Below are 15,297 nucleotides of genomic sequence, written 5' to 3'. Positions count from 1 at the left end.
ACTGTTTCAAGGTCAAGGAAATAAATGTACACGGCATCTATAGAATGGCACACAGAACATCAACTGGTGACTAACCATAAACAGACAGTAGTTAGTTAGAGATACAGCACTGAAACAGGCCCTTCGGCCCACCGAGTCTGTGCCGACCATCAACCACAATTTATACTAATCTGACACTAATTCCATATTCCTACCACATCCCCACCTGTCCCTATATTTCTTTACCAACTACCTATACTAGGGGCAATTAATAATGGCCAATTTAACGATCACTCTGCAAGTCTTTTGGCATGTGGGATGAAACCGGAGCACCCGGAGAAAACCCACGCAGACACAGTGAGATCTTGCAAACTCCACACAGGCAGTACCCAGAATTGAACCCGGGTCGCTGGAGCTGTGAAGCTGCGGTGCTAACTACTGCGCCACTGTGCCGCCCATATTTTCATTGACCTACAACGGACAAACTGACCAAGTTCATATAAACTGACCACAACCATACATCTAAACTATTCATAAAATGCTGCGTGACTCATTAACTGAACAGGTCTCTAAAGCTGACACATCGCAACAAAATACATAACCATCGACATCGATTTGTTTTGTGATGGGTTCTCTTCGTTTCTTGTCCTAAATGTGCATCACTTTAAGGGAGTTGCGGAAAATTGTAGGTGCCTCTCCACTCTCACAGCTATGTGGTTGCTTAGTCTGCCTAGTTCTCATATTTCACTTTTACTGTCTCCGCTGACAGAATCCTCTGCACGGCGAGGCCCTTCAGAAGCAGGAGAACCAAGCCAGCAATTCCAATCTGAACAGTCACCCCTCATATTTCAGCACGCACCAGTTCGGCATTTAGCAAAATGCATGGGACTGATGGTGAGATAGCACAGTCTGTACAGGGTGAAGTTCACATTATAAGTGAGTAGCACTGGCAGTGTTGCAAGGTACAGCAGAGGAGAGAGGAGGGTGGTGAGTGAGCCCTGACACAAACTAGTATGGGGAATACCAATTCAATGCCTGAGTCTTCACGCAAAGGAAATTGGAATACTACCAGCAGAGAACGGTTGTGTGGGAAACCTGTTAAAGAGTGTCCACATCATGGATGAGACTATGGAGGAGCCAACAGTCTATGACTGGCACCTGGACGTTCCTGTTCATGGGACGAGTTGCCTGTGTTCTGTTATGGAGAATGTGCTGTCCTCGACGGAAGCTGCAATTAGGCTTACAATTCAAGAGCCCTGGTAACCACCAAGGCCAGCTTTGATTGAAGCCCAAACTGCTGCTATTGAGGCTGTGGTTTCTACATTATCTTCCAGCCTCGAAAAGTAGAGACGCAGCGTTGACAGATTTAGTGGTTTGATTTCTAGAGGAGCTTTGGTCGGATTACTGATGTCCTTTAGTTTTCTCTCATGCAGATCAGTTGGTTGATGATGTGCAGCCCCATGGGTTCAGACTGGCGCTACAGCAGCTGCAGATAGTGTCCTCTTTCAAGAGGGAAGTACGTCTGTGCCCTTGACAGACCCTAGTCCCATGCCCATGCAGGCACCAGCAAGTTAGTCTAGATGCACCAACCTGAAGCCAGTCCCATTCTCGGTCGCACAGCCGAAAATGCCGGTTGTAAATATCTGCAGTGCCATTTTTACGACTGCAGCAAGCGTCCACCACGCTGAATTAAAAGGGGCAGCTCTATAATTATAAAATACCAGCCTTCAAGGAAACAGTATTATTTGGTACATGAATGAATATTAATTTGAGTGCAAGTTATTAACGGAGTCTGAGTCAATCGTCTATCCATGTCAATTTGTGCAAAATGTTTTGTTAATAATATAGGGCCTTCACAGTATGTGGGCATGTGAATGCCTCCTGCAGGGATTTTCTCTGTCCTGGTGCAGTGGAGATTTGAGCAAAATGTAGGGGAAGAATCAACTTCGTGAATCACTTGGTGCAGGGGTGGGAGGAAGGGGTGTGAGTAGCATTTCAATACAACCGATATTTAGTCACTTGTTCTCAGACTTCATATGTCACTCGCTGCTTCACCGTGCAATGCCAGGCACCACATGGTCAGCTTTCGGTGTGGTATCCAATTCTGCTGCACAATGACAGTGCAGTGACTGGCACGGCAGAGCCATCTCTCAGTGTGGGATCCAGGTCTGGCTGCTGACACAGGGCAGTGGGAGGGAAATATGAAATATCAGTCAAAGAGGACCACAAAGCTGCCAGTGTGATAGGAACGAGGAAGGTTGATCCCAGGGTAACTGCTACTGTCGTGAGTCAATAGGGGATCCCCACACCGAGAACGAACCCACACTTCCTCCAATTCAACTTGTTTGTTCATTACCAATACCCGCTATTCAAAAATACAGGAGCGCTTTTGAGGCTGAAAAGTGCCAATAGAAACTTGACGTGTTCATTGAAGCCTCTTCCAATCGCGGTTGGGTCTCTGCAGAATATGCTCCATTGGGAGTAATGAATACCATGAACTCAGTTGGAAAAAGTACAATTAAATGCTTGTTTCATCCAGAAAGAATGTTTGGGACTCTCTCTGTGAAAAGGGAGGAGGGGAAAGAACAGGTGTCACATCATCCGACACTTGCATGAGATGTTTTTGTTTAAAGAGGATTGATTCTGGGATTGATAGAGGACTAAACTAGGGCTTCACAGAGGGAATAGAGCCTTTGGATTGTTGAAAGGAGATGGGGGAATGATGCCTTTTGTGGTCACATGTCACTGGAAGTCGCAGAAATTGCAGAAAACTGTTGAATATGTAAGTGTTGCTGTGGAAAGTGAGGACAAGGTGAACTGGATCATGGCTCTGGTGCCGACGAGAAGGGATGAGGGGGGAATTGCAGGTTATGTGCCTGAAGAAGGGACCTCTTCAGCCGAGCAAATACAGAAGCCAATTCGGAAATGATGTTGTGGCAGGTGGCATCGTTGGAACTGCTGTAACAGAGACGTAGATACCTGGAAAAGGCAACAGAGACCTGACACGAAGCAGGATGGAGGAAGTAGTGGTGCATAATCAAGGTAGGTCTCTGAGTTGGTGGCTAAAGATAGACATTGTGAGCTACCTGCCTATCCTCAGTTATAAATATACCAATTCGAGGAACCGAATTGGAGATGGGTCGTGTAAAGGTAAGGTAGGCATGGCAGTTAGAAGCAAAGTCCCTTCCTTTCAGTTGAGAACGAGGTCAGGAAACTACACTGAAATAATCATCAATGTACCCAAACAAGATGCCGTGTGCTGTTGGGAGTTAAAGGTGTCAAAGGACTGGATGGCGAGGCAAGTGATAACGATGCAGAGAGGCTGCACGTCGTAGTCAGAGATACTGGTGAATGTGGAAGATACATCCTGGTAAAAGATGGACTGTAAAGCGACTGGACATCCAGGTGTGGGGTGGTAAAGTAGAGAACTGAATATTTTGAATGGGCAAAGTTGTAGATGGTTTGAACATCCTGGTAAGTGATGGAAGTGTTGAGGGTAAGGCCGCCCTGATGAGGGATGGAGTAGTAGGGACCCGAATTTCTTGAATGGATTGGGTTTTAAAGGGATTGATCATCCTGGTGAGTGATAGAGTTTTAGCAGTATTACATGCTCTGGAGAGAGAAAGAGAAGTTTAAAGGGAATGAACATCTTGGTGGGAGATGTAAATGTAGAGTGGTTGGACGGCCTGGGGAGGGATGGAGTTGAGGGAGTCTACACGTCCTGTTTACAGTGTTGGACTGGATGTCCATGGCGAAAAGGAAACATTGCTGGCCAGGAAACCAGAGTAGTTAAAATCGTGGTTGGCGACAGCAGAAGACAAGGGGAGAAAGTGCAATGGAAAGAGTTAAGATCCATCGGAAAGGAACAGATTGAAATGTTGAGTCTTTCGAGGTAACCTTGTTTGTGGATGTTTGGAGGATTTAGAAGGGGCTGTGCGCAGTTACAGGCACGGGGTGAAAACTCAAGAGGAAATGAGTTCAATGATACTATGGGAAAGGATGACATGATGTTCGGTGGTGTGGACATGGTCTGGGGGAGGTCGAACGATCTGTCAGAGAGTTCGTGTTCAGGCTCCCCAAGGTAGAGGTCTTTTCAGAAAACAACAACAGCGATTCCTTTGTCAGCAGGTTTAATGACAACGTCACGGTTGAGAGAATAAAGTGCTGCAGATCACAGGGACATTGATAAGAGAGATTAAAGTGGGGCGGGATTCATTTAATCACACTTGCCTCCATCTTAACACAAACCTTCACTATTTTACACTCTGCAGTCCCCCATTTTCCCTGGATCTGTATTTGCTAAAAGTAATAAATTTTGACTCATATATATTTCTGAAGAAATCACATGAACATTCAAAGCCAGTTCTGTGTCTCTCGCCACAGATGATATCTTAGCTGTTAAGTATTTCCAGCATGATTCGTTTTCAATTCAAATGATGGTCGTCGTCTGCTGATGGATACGGGTATTTCAGTAAGCCAACGAGTCAGAAAAATCACAATTTTCTGGAGAGTAATGCATGGTGTTGCTGCTCTCCCGACAGAGTAACAATTGCGCTCTGCTGATAACTCACTGAAATGTTTAAAATTGACGGCAAAAACGCATGGATTTCTGACCAGATTCTCCTGCTCTGCCGCCATACTCTGGGATAGTGTAGCACAGTAAAAGAACATTGTATTGTATCTAGGAATTGGTGTTTATTTAGCACTTGAAACATAAAAGAGTTTTTGATATTGACAAAGGCACAAATTCCAACTGCAACATTGAATAAATGCTTTTAAAAATTATTTTTAAGGTTATTCCCATTGTACATCAGCACTTACATTATAAACTGCAGTAATTTGTCCACATCGAGTAGATGGCGATGGAGGAAGCAGATACAATAAATGCAGATTAAAGAGACAGACCATTTATTTGTCACCTGACGTGTTCTAAACCTTTTTTTAACAGGCTATGGAAAAGTGAATCGGTTACAAAACGAACATTACATAAACTCTTTACTAATCAGCAATGGTTTTCATCTCTGTAACAGTGCTGGTAATTACATGTGGAGTAATATATCTCACTATTTGTATAGACAGAGAAATGATCCGATATCAATTCTGTTTTGTATTTTAATTAAACAGAAAACACACACCTTCAAACAAAATATGGAGAAAAGCCAAATCTAGTTATTTCAACACAAAGTAAAATGATGGTTAATTAAAATAAAGTGATGTTTATATAGTAAAGCAAAGCACATTCATCATGTTCACACTGTTGGAAAAATTCATGCCATTCCCTCAGATTTAACACAGATTCGCCTCCAGACATCATTCACAGGATTGGAGGCTGACTTTTACCTGAAAAGACAACAAAAACGACTTGAGAGATTTACAGCAATGTTACCCGTCCAACAAATACATCAAATACCGTATCTGATCTCCTCAGAATATTTCTGCTTCAATAAGCCTCCTATATCTTTAGTAAGTACAGAAAATGTTCTCTTCTGATACTTTGGAATCACTGACCATTGAAAACACCATTAATTATCATATTAATATCGGAAACAGCCGGGACTGCAGTGTCAGCACAAATACATGGAACAAATAATAAAGCATTCGTCTTACCGGTGTGATGGAGATGTAAGATGTTGAACCACACAGTCACTGCCCATTGTTAGTGGAATGTCTGCTATTGTGAACGTGTCACAGTGAACATCCTCATTGTTTTCAGGACTGGAGGGAACCAGCAAAGCGGTATCAGTGCGGGTCTGAGAGCTGTATACTGTGGAGGGAAAATTATGCATTAATGATTGGACTGAAAGCGGGAACGGTGCGGGTCTGAGAGGTGTATACTGTAGAGAGAAAGATGATGGATTAATGATTGGACTGGAAGCGGGATCAGTTCGGGTTTGAGAACTGTATACTGTGGAGACAAAGATTATGGATTAATGACTGAACTGAAAGCGGGTTCAGTGCGGGTTATCTATATATGTGTCAATAACGTAGAGGAGACTGGAATTTGGTGTCCTTTGAATGTTTTCCAGCTCCATTCACAGCGTTGTTTTTTTTTTACCGCTGGGTGATAGCAGATGAAATGGATCAGCTGGTGACTGTGGGAGTTTAACTCACCAAGGGTGGAGAGATCACCGCCGGCACTTGTCAGTATGAAGAGATCATCAGGACCACCGTCCAGCAAAAAGTGCCCATCCTGAATGTCAATGGCTCCAATATCAACGTCATCATAATCAGCGGGAACCAGACCTGAAAGGAAATAATGATTTTCACTGAAAATAAATGGTAACACTGAATGCTTAGAATTATATTATTAGACGTCATTATATACGGGCCGGCCAGGGTAGACTTTGATCTTCAACTATAGTGAGATTAGAGGCTGGCGAATGGTGGGAACTTGTCGTGTCACAACAGGTAAGTCATCGCTCATGCTATGTTTAAAATGCAGCCTGCAATCGACTGAAAGGAACGGCAGAGTAGGACATTGGTTGGGAGACTGGCAACCTGCATGTTTGGCAGATGGCAGCAGCCAGAGCAAGGGTGGCGCCCAGGTTTTCGCATGCCTCCATGGAAGTGCTCCTTCAGACAGAAAGGGCAAGGAGGGAAGCGCTTTTTCATCGGGACGGGAGGAGGAGGCCAGCTAGGCAGGTGGGCAGGGCGGCGGCATGGCAGGAGATTGAGCAGGAGGTAACCAGCCGTGACGTGGTCCCATGTAAGAGGTTTCAATACAGAAACAGGATCAATGCCCTGATGTAGTATGGCAAGGTGAGTGCAGTGCCGAACATTAAGCTGACGGCCTCAAATGTCAGAAAATATGACAATATATTTGGGGAAGGGGTGCCCCCACTCATTGGTTCAGATCCTCCTCCATCATAGTGCACAGCTCAGTGACCGCCTCCCTGGAGAGGCACAATCTTCAGTGACACTGCTGTTCTGACATTTGCAGGAAGCAGAGACTCTGATGGTAAACCCTCTCTGATGTGTCGCATCTTCTGCACTCAAGAAGCTGCTTGCGTGCTACTGTGAGACCTGCTCGGCCACCCTCTCTTCCAGCGTCATGATCCTTGTCCCACTCTGGGTGCTGCAGCCCAAATCTCGCGGACTACAGTTCTCTCCATCTCTGATGCTCCTCCACAATGGGAGACCTCTAAACAGGAGTGGATGACATCTATTGTAAATTGTTGCACTCATTTCTCAATGCCTCCACTCTTTTCACTTTGCATACATATGTTGCAAGTCGGAGAGGATGCTCATCCTGAATACTTCTGTTGTGATCGCCAAGATCGGTCAGCCTCCAGATTGCCAATGACGTGATTCAGTATCTCTCGCCCTCCCTCCAGTGCCACAATGCTTTTCACAGCCAAAACTGACCTTCCTCTGAGCTTCCGCCTCCGTGTAGATGGCGAGTCTCTGAAAGCTGTTGTTGTCGCCCGCCTTTCACTAATTTGTGAATAGTTCGGAAAATTGCCATGAATTTCCTGTTTTATAGGCTCAGTTATCTGCCCAGAGCCTTATAGTGCAGCTTCCACCCACCAGCTCTGCCGACTCTGGGAATATCACCTAACAGTGTAAAGATGTCGAGCTTCCTTTGCACCGCTATCCAGTGGCAATTTCCCTCCCAATCTGCAGCCAATGTGTAATAAAATTCTGCCCTCCGTATTAAAGTCACATGTATCCCGTTGAATCACCTATCCAACATGCACACAAATTTCACATTTCACTGCCCAGACAACAGTGCCAGAAAACATCATGAACTGAAAGTTTAATTCCATTATACTACTGGGTGCAATCGGGATGATTTTGTAGAAATCCAAATTATTTCTACATTTTTTAAAACTAAAATCAATCAGCAAATCTCCATGTCTTCAGCAGCATCATTTTACAGCGAGTAAGTTCTGATATATTTCATTGTTAATTTTAGATAGCAGACAGCGTGATGGATTAAAAAGCCTGATGATAACAAGTAAAAATGTACCCACCCTGAATACTGGAGGAGTTCCCTTCAGAATTTTCTGATCCAGGATCCGTGTCACCCAAACTGTGACTGGTGTAATATTCAATCTGATTGAGGGACTGAATGGAATCAGTAACTGTTAAACACAAACATGGATGGTTATTGGAGAGATTGAGTGGGACGTTCGAGCAAATAACAATAAACCGTCATCATCTGATGACAATGTACTGGGACTTTGTATCTGACACGATTGTGGAACATTCATCACAGGGACTGCAGTGGTTCAGGAGCATCCTGGGATGGACCAATAATGTTGGCTCACACAGCGAGCAGTTAAAACAATACACAGTACAGCTGGTCGTTCAGATTTCAGACATCAGCGCAGAAACAACAGTGAAAAAATAGTCAGTTAGCACAGTTTCTTAATACAGAATCCCTCCACCCTGTCCCCATCTCTTTCCATTTTAGAGTCTTAAATGGCCGATGTTGGCACCAAAACCGAACCCCACCCCGGATAATGGGGCAGAAAAGAGTGCAAGGAGGCTAATAACGGATTTGTTCTGAAAGTCATAGAGTCGTACAGCATAGAAACAGGCCCTTCGGCCCATCGCGTCCATGTCGACCATAACGAATATCTATACTAATCCCACCTTCCTGCATTAATTCCATATCCCTACATGCATTGCTCATTCAAGTACCTGTCCAGATGCCTCTTAAATGTTGCTACTTTTCCTGTCTCCACCATCTCCTCAGGCAGCTAATTCCAGATACCCACTATTCTTTGTGTGAAACATTTACCCCTTTGATCCCCTTTAAACCTCCTCCCTCTCACCTTAAATCTATGCCGTCTAGTTTTAGTCACCCTTAACATGGGAAACAGACTCTGGCTAACTATCCTATCTATACGCCTCATAATTTAACATACCTCTATCATGTCCCTTCTCAGCCTCCTTCGTCCAGGGAAAACAGACCCAGCCTATCCAATCTCTCTTTCTAACTCAAGTCCTCCAAACCAGCTAACATCCTTGTGAATCTTTTCTGCACCCTCTCCAGCTTAATCACATCTTTCCAGTAGTCTGGCGACCAGAACTGCACACAGTAAACCTAGTGCGGCCGAACCAACGCTATGTACCACTGAAACATGACGTCCCACATCTTGTACTCAATGGCTCGGCCAATGAAGGAAAGCATGCCATATGCCTTCATCACCACCCTGTCTACCTGTGTTGCCACTTTCAGGGAACTATGTACTTGCACCCCAAGGTCTTTCTGCTCAGCAACACTCCCACGGCCCTGCCATTCACTGTATATGTCCTGCCAGGGTTTAACTTCCCAAAATGCATCACTTCGCACTTGTCTGCGTTCAATTCAATTTGCCAATCCCTTGCCCACTTTTCCAGTTGATCTACATCCTGTTGTAACCGGCCTCTGATCTGAAAAACAACCCTCCACCACTACCCTCTGCCTCCTATCATTATGCCAATATTGTATCCAATTGGCTACCTCTCCCTGGATCCCATGTGTTTGAACCTTTAGGAGCAACCTACCATGCAGGACCTTGTCAAAGGCCTTGCCAAAGTCCATGTAGATATCGTCCACCGCCCTGCCCTCGTCAATCCTCTTGGTCACCTCCTCAAAAACCTCAATCAAATACGTGAGACATGATTTCCCACGCACAAAGCCATGCTGACTATCCCTAATCAAACCTTGCCTTTGCAAATGCTTGTAAATCCTGTCTCTCAGAATCCCACCAATGATGTAAGGCTCACCAGCCTGTAGTTCGCTGGCTTATCCCTGCTTCCCTTCTTAAATAAAGGCACAACGTTAGCCATCCTCCAGTCTTCCGATACCTCACCTGTGGCTAACAATGACATAAAAATATCTGCCAGTGCCCCAGCAATCTCCTCCTTTGCTTCCTATCGCATCCTAGGATACACCTGGTCAGGCCCTGGAGATTTATCCACCTTAATGCGCTTCAAAACCTCCAACACCTCCTCCTTTGTAATGTTGATATGCTCCAGGATATCTGTTCTCTCCCTTGAACTCACTAGCTTCCATAACCTTCTGCACGGTAAATACAAACTAAAGTATTCATTTAAGACCGCGCCCATTTCCCATGTCTCCACACATCGATTCCCACACTGATCCTTAAGGGGACCGACTCACTCCCTAGTTACGCTTTTACTCTTAATATACTTCTCGAATCTTTTATGATTCTCCGTTATCTTAGCTGCCAGGGAAATCGTCTTTGTGTGTTTTGTTGTAAACTGAGTAATTTATCTCAATGGTTAAATCGCCCTGCAAATATAGTTCAGGACAGAACTTATATCGGTATGGTGGTGTTGCTGCCCCAGTATCATGAAGCAGAATTTATAGATTTCATGTTGAACTTCAGAATACAAGGTGTTAGAATAAGTTTCTTGGTGGAAACCACCGATTTCAGGTAAGGAATTCCTGATGGGAAAGTGTTTCTGATCCAGAATTCCAGTCACCTAGAAAAATAAAATCTGAGTCAATGTGACTATCTCCTTCTGAGAGCAGTGATTATTTATGGTCTAGTTTAAATGGAATGAAATGACATGATAGTTATAAACAAATAGAAATCACGTTCTTTCAGCATTAGCGGCGGGTGGGAATCTTCCCAAACCCATTGCTCATCTTACAATACACACAGAAAGACACACTCGCACTGTGACAGGGCTCCTTCACATGGTGATAGTGAGCAGATTTCTGACAGTGTTCAGTCAGTAACCTGACTATTAAAATGGGGTATTTAAGCGGAAGTGACATTTGTCTAGTGAAAATTCGGTATGAAATATAAAATACAGACCTGAACGCCGGACCTGATAGGAATCCTTGCCAGGTGGAATATTCCCAATCTCTTCATAAATTGCTTGGTACAAACCAGCCAGTGAACCCTTGCCGCTAGTGACAGAACCTGTCAGGTGGATGGTGGGGAGATTAAAGTTTAGTTGCAACCAATGAGCGTTTAACAGTAAATTATCTGTGAACACTTCCAAAATGGCAGAGATTGTGATAGTAAAGAGATAAAGCCAGGTATTGTGAATGCGGAGTAGTTTTATTGTCCGTATTTGTGTATATGTCTTTGTGTCTATTTTTCTACATACTCATATGTTCACCTGCAGCAGACTGGGGACAAATGTGTTCACTGAGGAAAAGTTCAATCAAGTTTGTCAGAAACGATCTCCCCTGACAAAGCCATGCTACTATCCCCGATTAATGCCTGCCTCTCCAAGTGGAGATTAATCCTGTTCTTCTGAATTTTTCCCGATAGTTTCCCTACCACTGATGTTAGATTCATCTGCCTGTAATTACCTGGTTTATCCCTGCTACCTTTCTTGAATAATGGTACCACATTCACTGTCCTTCAGTCCTCTGATACATCTCCTGTACCAGAGAGGATTTGAAAATGTGTGGCAAAGCCCCTGCTATCTCCTCCCTTATCTCACATAGCAGCCTGGGTCACATCTCATCTGGGTCTGGGGATTTATCCATTTTAAGCCAACTAAAACAGCTAATACTTCCTACCTTTCAATGATAATTTGTTCAAGTATATCACAATCCCATTCCCTGATCTCTACACCTACATGGGTCGTCTCCATCGTGAATACAGATGAAAAATAATCATTTAAAGCCTAATCTACATCCTCCAACTCCACACACTGATGGCCACTAATCGGTGGTAATCTTATCCTCTTGCCCTTAATATACTTCAAAAAGACTTGGGATTGTCCTTCATCTTGCTCCCCAGTGTTTTTGCATGTCCCCTCTTCGCTCTTCTAATTACTTATTTAAATACCCCCCACACTTCCTATACTCCTCTAGGGCCTCCACTGTTTTCAGCTCACTGATTCTGCCATTAAACTCCTTTTTGTTCCTTATCCAATCCTCTAAATCCCTTGACATCCAGGGTCTCCTGGACTTGTTGGTCCTACTCTTCAAGGTTAGGGGAACATGCTGGCTCTGAGCTCTCACTGTTTCCTTTTTAAAGATAAGAGACCATGGGATCCAGAGCAATTTGACAAAGTGGATCCAAAATTGGCCGAGTGGCAGGAGGCAGAGGGTGATGGTCAAAAGTTGTTTTTGCGAGTGGAAGCCAGTGACCAGTGGTGTACTACAGGAATAGATGCTGGGACTCTTGCTGTTTGCACTGTACCTTTAGATGTAAATACAGGAGGTATGATCAGTAAGTTTGCAGATAACACGAACATTGCTGATGTCGTAGACAGTGAGGAGGAACGCCTTATATTACAGGACGAAATAGATGTGCTGGTAAGATGGATGGGGTCCGAGCAAATGGAATTTAATCCTGAGAAGTGTGAGGTGATGCATTTTGGGAGGACATTCAAGGCAAGGGAATATACAATGGATGGTAGGACACTAGGGAGTCCAGAAGGTCAGTGGGACCTTGGTGGACTTGTTCATAGATCACTGAAGGCAGAAGCACAGGGAGATAAGGTGGTAAAGAAGGACATATGGGATACTTGCCTTTATTAGCCGAGGCATAGCATATAAGAGCAGGAAGACTATGATGGAGCTCCATGAAATGCTAGTTAGGCCACAGCTGGAGTACTGTGTACAGTTCTGGGCACCACACGATAGGATTGATGTGATTGCACGGGAGAGGATGCTGAGGAGATTCACCAGGATGTTGCCTGGGCTGGAGCATTTCAGTTCTGTAGAGAGACTAGATAGGCTAGGGTTGTATTCTTGAGCGCAGAGAAGGCTGAGGGGAGACCTGATTAAACTTTACTAAATTATGAAGGGCATTGATAGGATAGATAAGAAGAAACGTTTTCCTTTCGCAGAGGGGTCAGTTGCCTGGGGACATGGATTTAACATAAGGGGCAGGAAGTTTAGTGGGGATTTGAGGAAAAAAATATTCACCCAGAGGATGTGGAGTCTGGAACACACTGCCTGAAGAGATGGTGGAGGCAGGAACCCTCACAACATTTAAGGTATTTAGATGAGCACGCGAAACACCATAGCATACAAGGCTAAGGGCCGAGTGCTGGAAAATGGGAATAGAATAGATAAGTGCTTGATGGCCGGCACATGCACAATGGGCTGAAGGGCTAGTTTCTGTGCTGTATAACTCTATTACTCTATGACTCGATGACCTGATCTGCTGCTTGTGTTCGTTTGTAAACTACTGCCAGTCTAGTGAGGTTAGAAAGCTTGATCGTATCAGCTTTTGGACTGTCTTGTTTCAGAGCCTGTTCTAGTCGGGTCCTCGGCAGAGATAACAGGCCGAAGCTGTCCGAGCTTTCAAATCTTTCTGAGTAAGAGAGAGAGCTATTTCTATAAGAACTCTATGTTATTATGGAAAGTGTTTTTTATTAAGAGGCCCCTTTCTTATAATAAATCAGGAGTGTGTTAGTTGGGTGAAATATGAGTGGAAGCGTTGTTTTGGAATGTAGAATCACCGCTGGTGAATGCAGAAGGTCCTATACAAATTTCATTTGTCAAAATAACAGGCAGACCCGGTTAGACAGCTCGAGATTGGATGCCCAGAGCCAGAATCTGAAGGGCTGGAATTGATACCCAATGGATGAAGGAAGATTTAACAGTCAAATAAATAGCTGAATGCACAGCCCAGAAATTCCAATCAAATTTCCTGATCCATTGTTACAATAAGTAAATTCTTCCAGAGTTTCATGTATTATGTGATGAACTCTCACAGTGAATGTGGACACTTGAAATTACTCTCCAGTTTAAATGTCACCTTTCACTAATTGCGAGCACGTTGAATTGAGAAAACCAGCAAAAAAAATTACAATGTGTTTCTAACAAGGCCACTTGACGGTCCATAGAAAGCTGCAATGAACGAGAAGTTTGGCAGTATGTGACACAATATCTGGGATTTTGTGTTGGATCCGCGGTAAGATATGAGCCTCACCTCTTCTGATTGACTTTTTCTGTATAACCACCATCAGCGAGATGAACACACAGATTAGCAGGACTCCGAAGCAGACCGCAATTAGGATGGAAGTTGTTTTATATCCCTGTTCTTGATGACAACAAGAAAGCTTTAATACAGACACAGTCCGTCTTGCATGATAAAATATTTATATAAGTATTTAATAATTAGATCCACTGCTTCCGGGCAATGAGTTGGGCTGAACATTCCCCAGTATGTGTGGTGCACATTGCACCAGAGGAAAGTGTGAGCCAATCTAAATTACAGAGACAGTGCCCCCATGTTTCTGATCAGTACAGGACAGTTCAGGTACAGTCAGAAACTGGGATTAGCGGATTTTCAACCGGACCATTTGAAATATGCGGTGAGGAAAATTTTTTTCCAGTCAGTGAGCACATGCTTATAGTATCTTGAGGAAATGACAAAAGTACCAATTCAACTAATACAAACCCGAACGCTAGCTGGAATACTAATAATGGTAAGTACCTGCAGATGAGGACGGGTAAACAATCGGAGGCACATCGAGTCCTGTGGAATATATTGTACAAAACGTTCAGGAGGATTTCAGCACTTTCCATTTAAACGATAAAAATTGTTCTTAATTTCCGAACTAATGAGTCAATTTAACAAAACAAGGCACCCTAACCCCACTCTCCAAACCCTGCCACCCTCACCGGAACAAATCGCACTGGCATCTTCCTTGTGATCACAGTCAGACTGAGCCGGCGATGAAGAAGGACAGTCGGCCAGAGACGATTCGCTTCCAGTGCATTTCACCTCATCCAGCCAGATAACACCGTCACCCTGGGAAAAAGTAGCTCCTCCTGGGGCCAAAAGAGCGTGACCACAATCCAGCTGTCTGCAGACAACATTGGCATCGGCCAGATCCCAGGAATCATCACACACCGTGCCCCAGCTGTTATTGCACAATATCTCAACTCTCCCGGAGCAGTTGGTGTTACCTCCAAACAGGCGCAACCAATGTCCAGAATCTGGCAAAGAGAATCAATGGTTATTATTCATGTAGTATAAGAAAGTAGTACATGTCAGATAGTTGGTATAATAAAGAGGAAGTAGCACCTGGTGAAAGCCCACGTTTACAATCATATTCTCGAATGCAGTCCTTTGATCTGTGGGGCTGCTCCTCAGTTACTTTTGCTTCTGTTGAGAAGAGAAACATGCTGACTGTATCACACACCAATGTTTGAAATGACACTCGCACATTTAGAGGTTTGTTGTGTTACCTGAACAAACAACACCAGCATCCTCCCTGTGTTCACAGTTGTGTTTACCCCACGGTTCTGTTTGACATTGCCAAAGGAACGATTCGTGTGAAATACATTCCATCCCATCGAGCCAAATGGGTCCGGATCCTTCTCCGAATGACTGAGCATAATAATCGATCGAACTGAGAGGACCGCACTGTAAT

At 44.2% G+C, this 15,297-nt stretch overlaps 1 long non-coding RNA gene across 1 annotated transcript; it reads right to left on the bottom strand.

Annotated features, from left to right (window-relative positions):
• Positions 1-13,862: 13,862 nt before the first annotated feature.
• LOC137361874 (uncharacterized) lies at positions 13,863-14,806 on the bottom strand. Its single transcript, XR_010972326.1, has 3 exons — positions 14,543-14,806; positions 14,355-14,396; positions 13,863-13,958 (listed from the first exon to the last, which is right to left on the bottom strand). It is a non-coding gene; the product is annotated as an uncharacterized lncRNA (long non-coding RNA).
• Between the last annotated feature and the right edge of the window lie 491 nt (positions 14,807-15,297).

Source organism: Heterodontus francisci, unplaced genomic scaffold, assembly GCF_036365525.1.
Source record: "Heterodontus francisci isolate sHetFra1 unplaced genomic scaffold, sHetFra1.hap1 HAP1_SCAFFOLD_101_1, whole genome shotgun sequence".
NCBI lineage: Eukaryota > Metazoa > Chordata > Chondrichthyes > Heterodontiformes > Heterodontidae > Heterodontus > Heterodontus francisci.
Note: the sequence above shows the minus strand (reverse complement) of the source record. Positions and strands in the feature narration are given on the sequence as shown.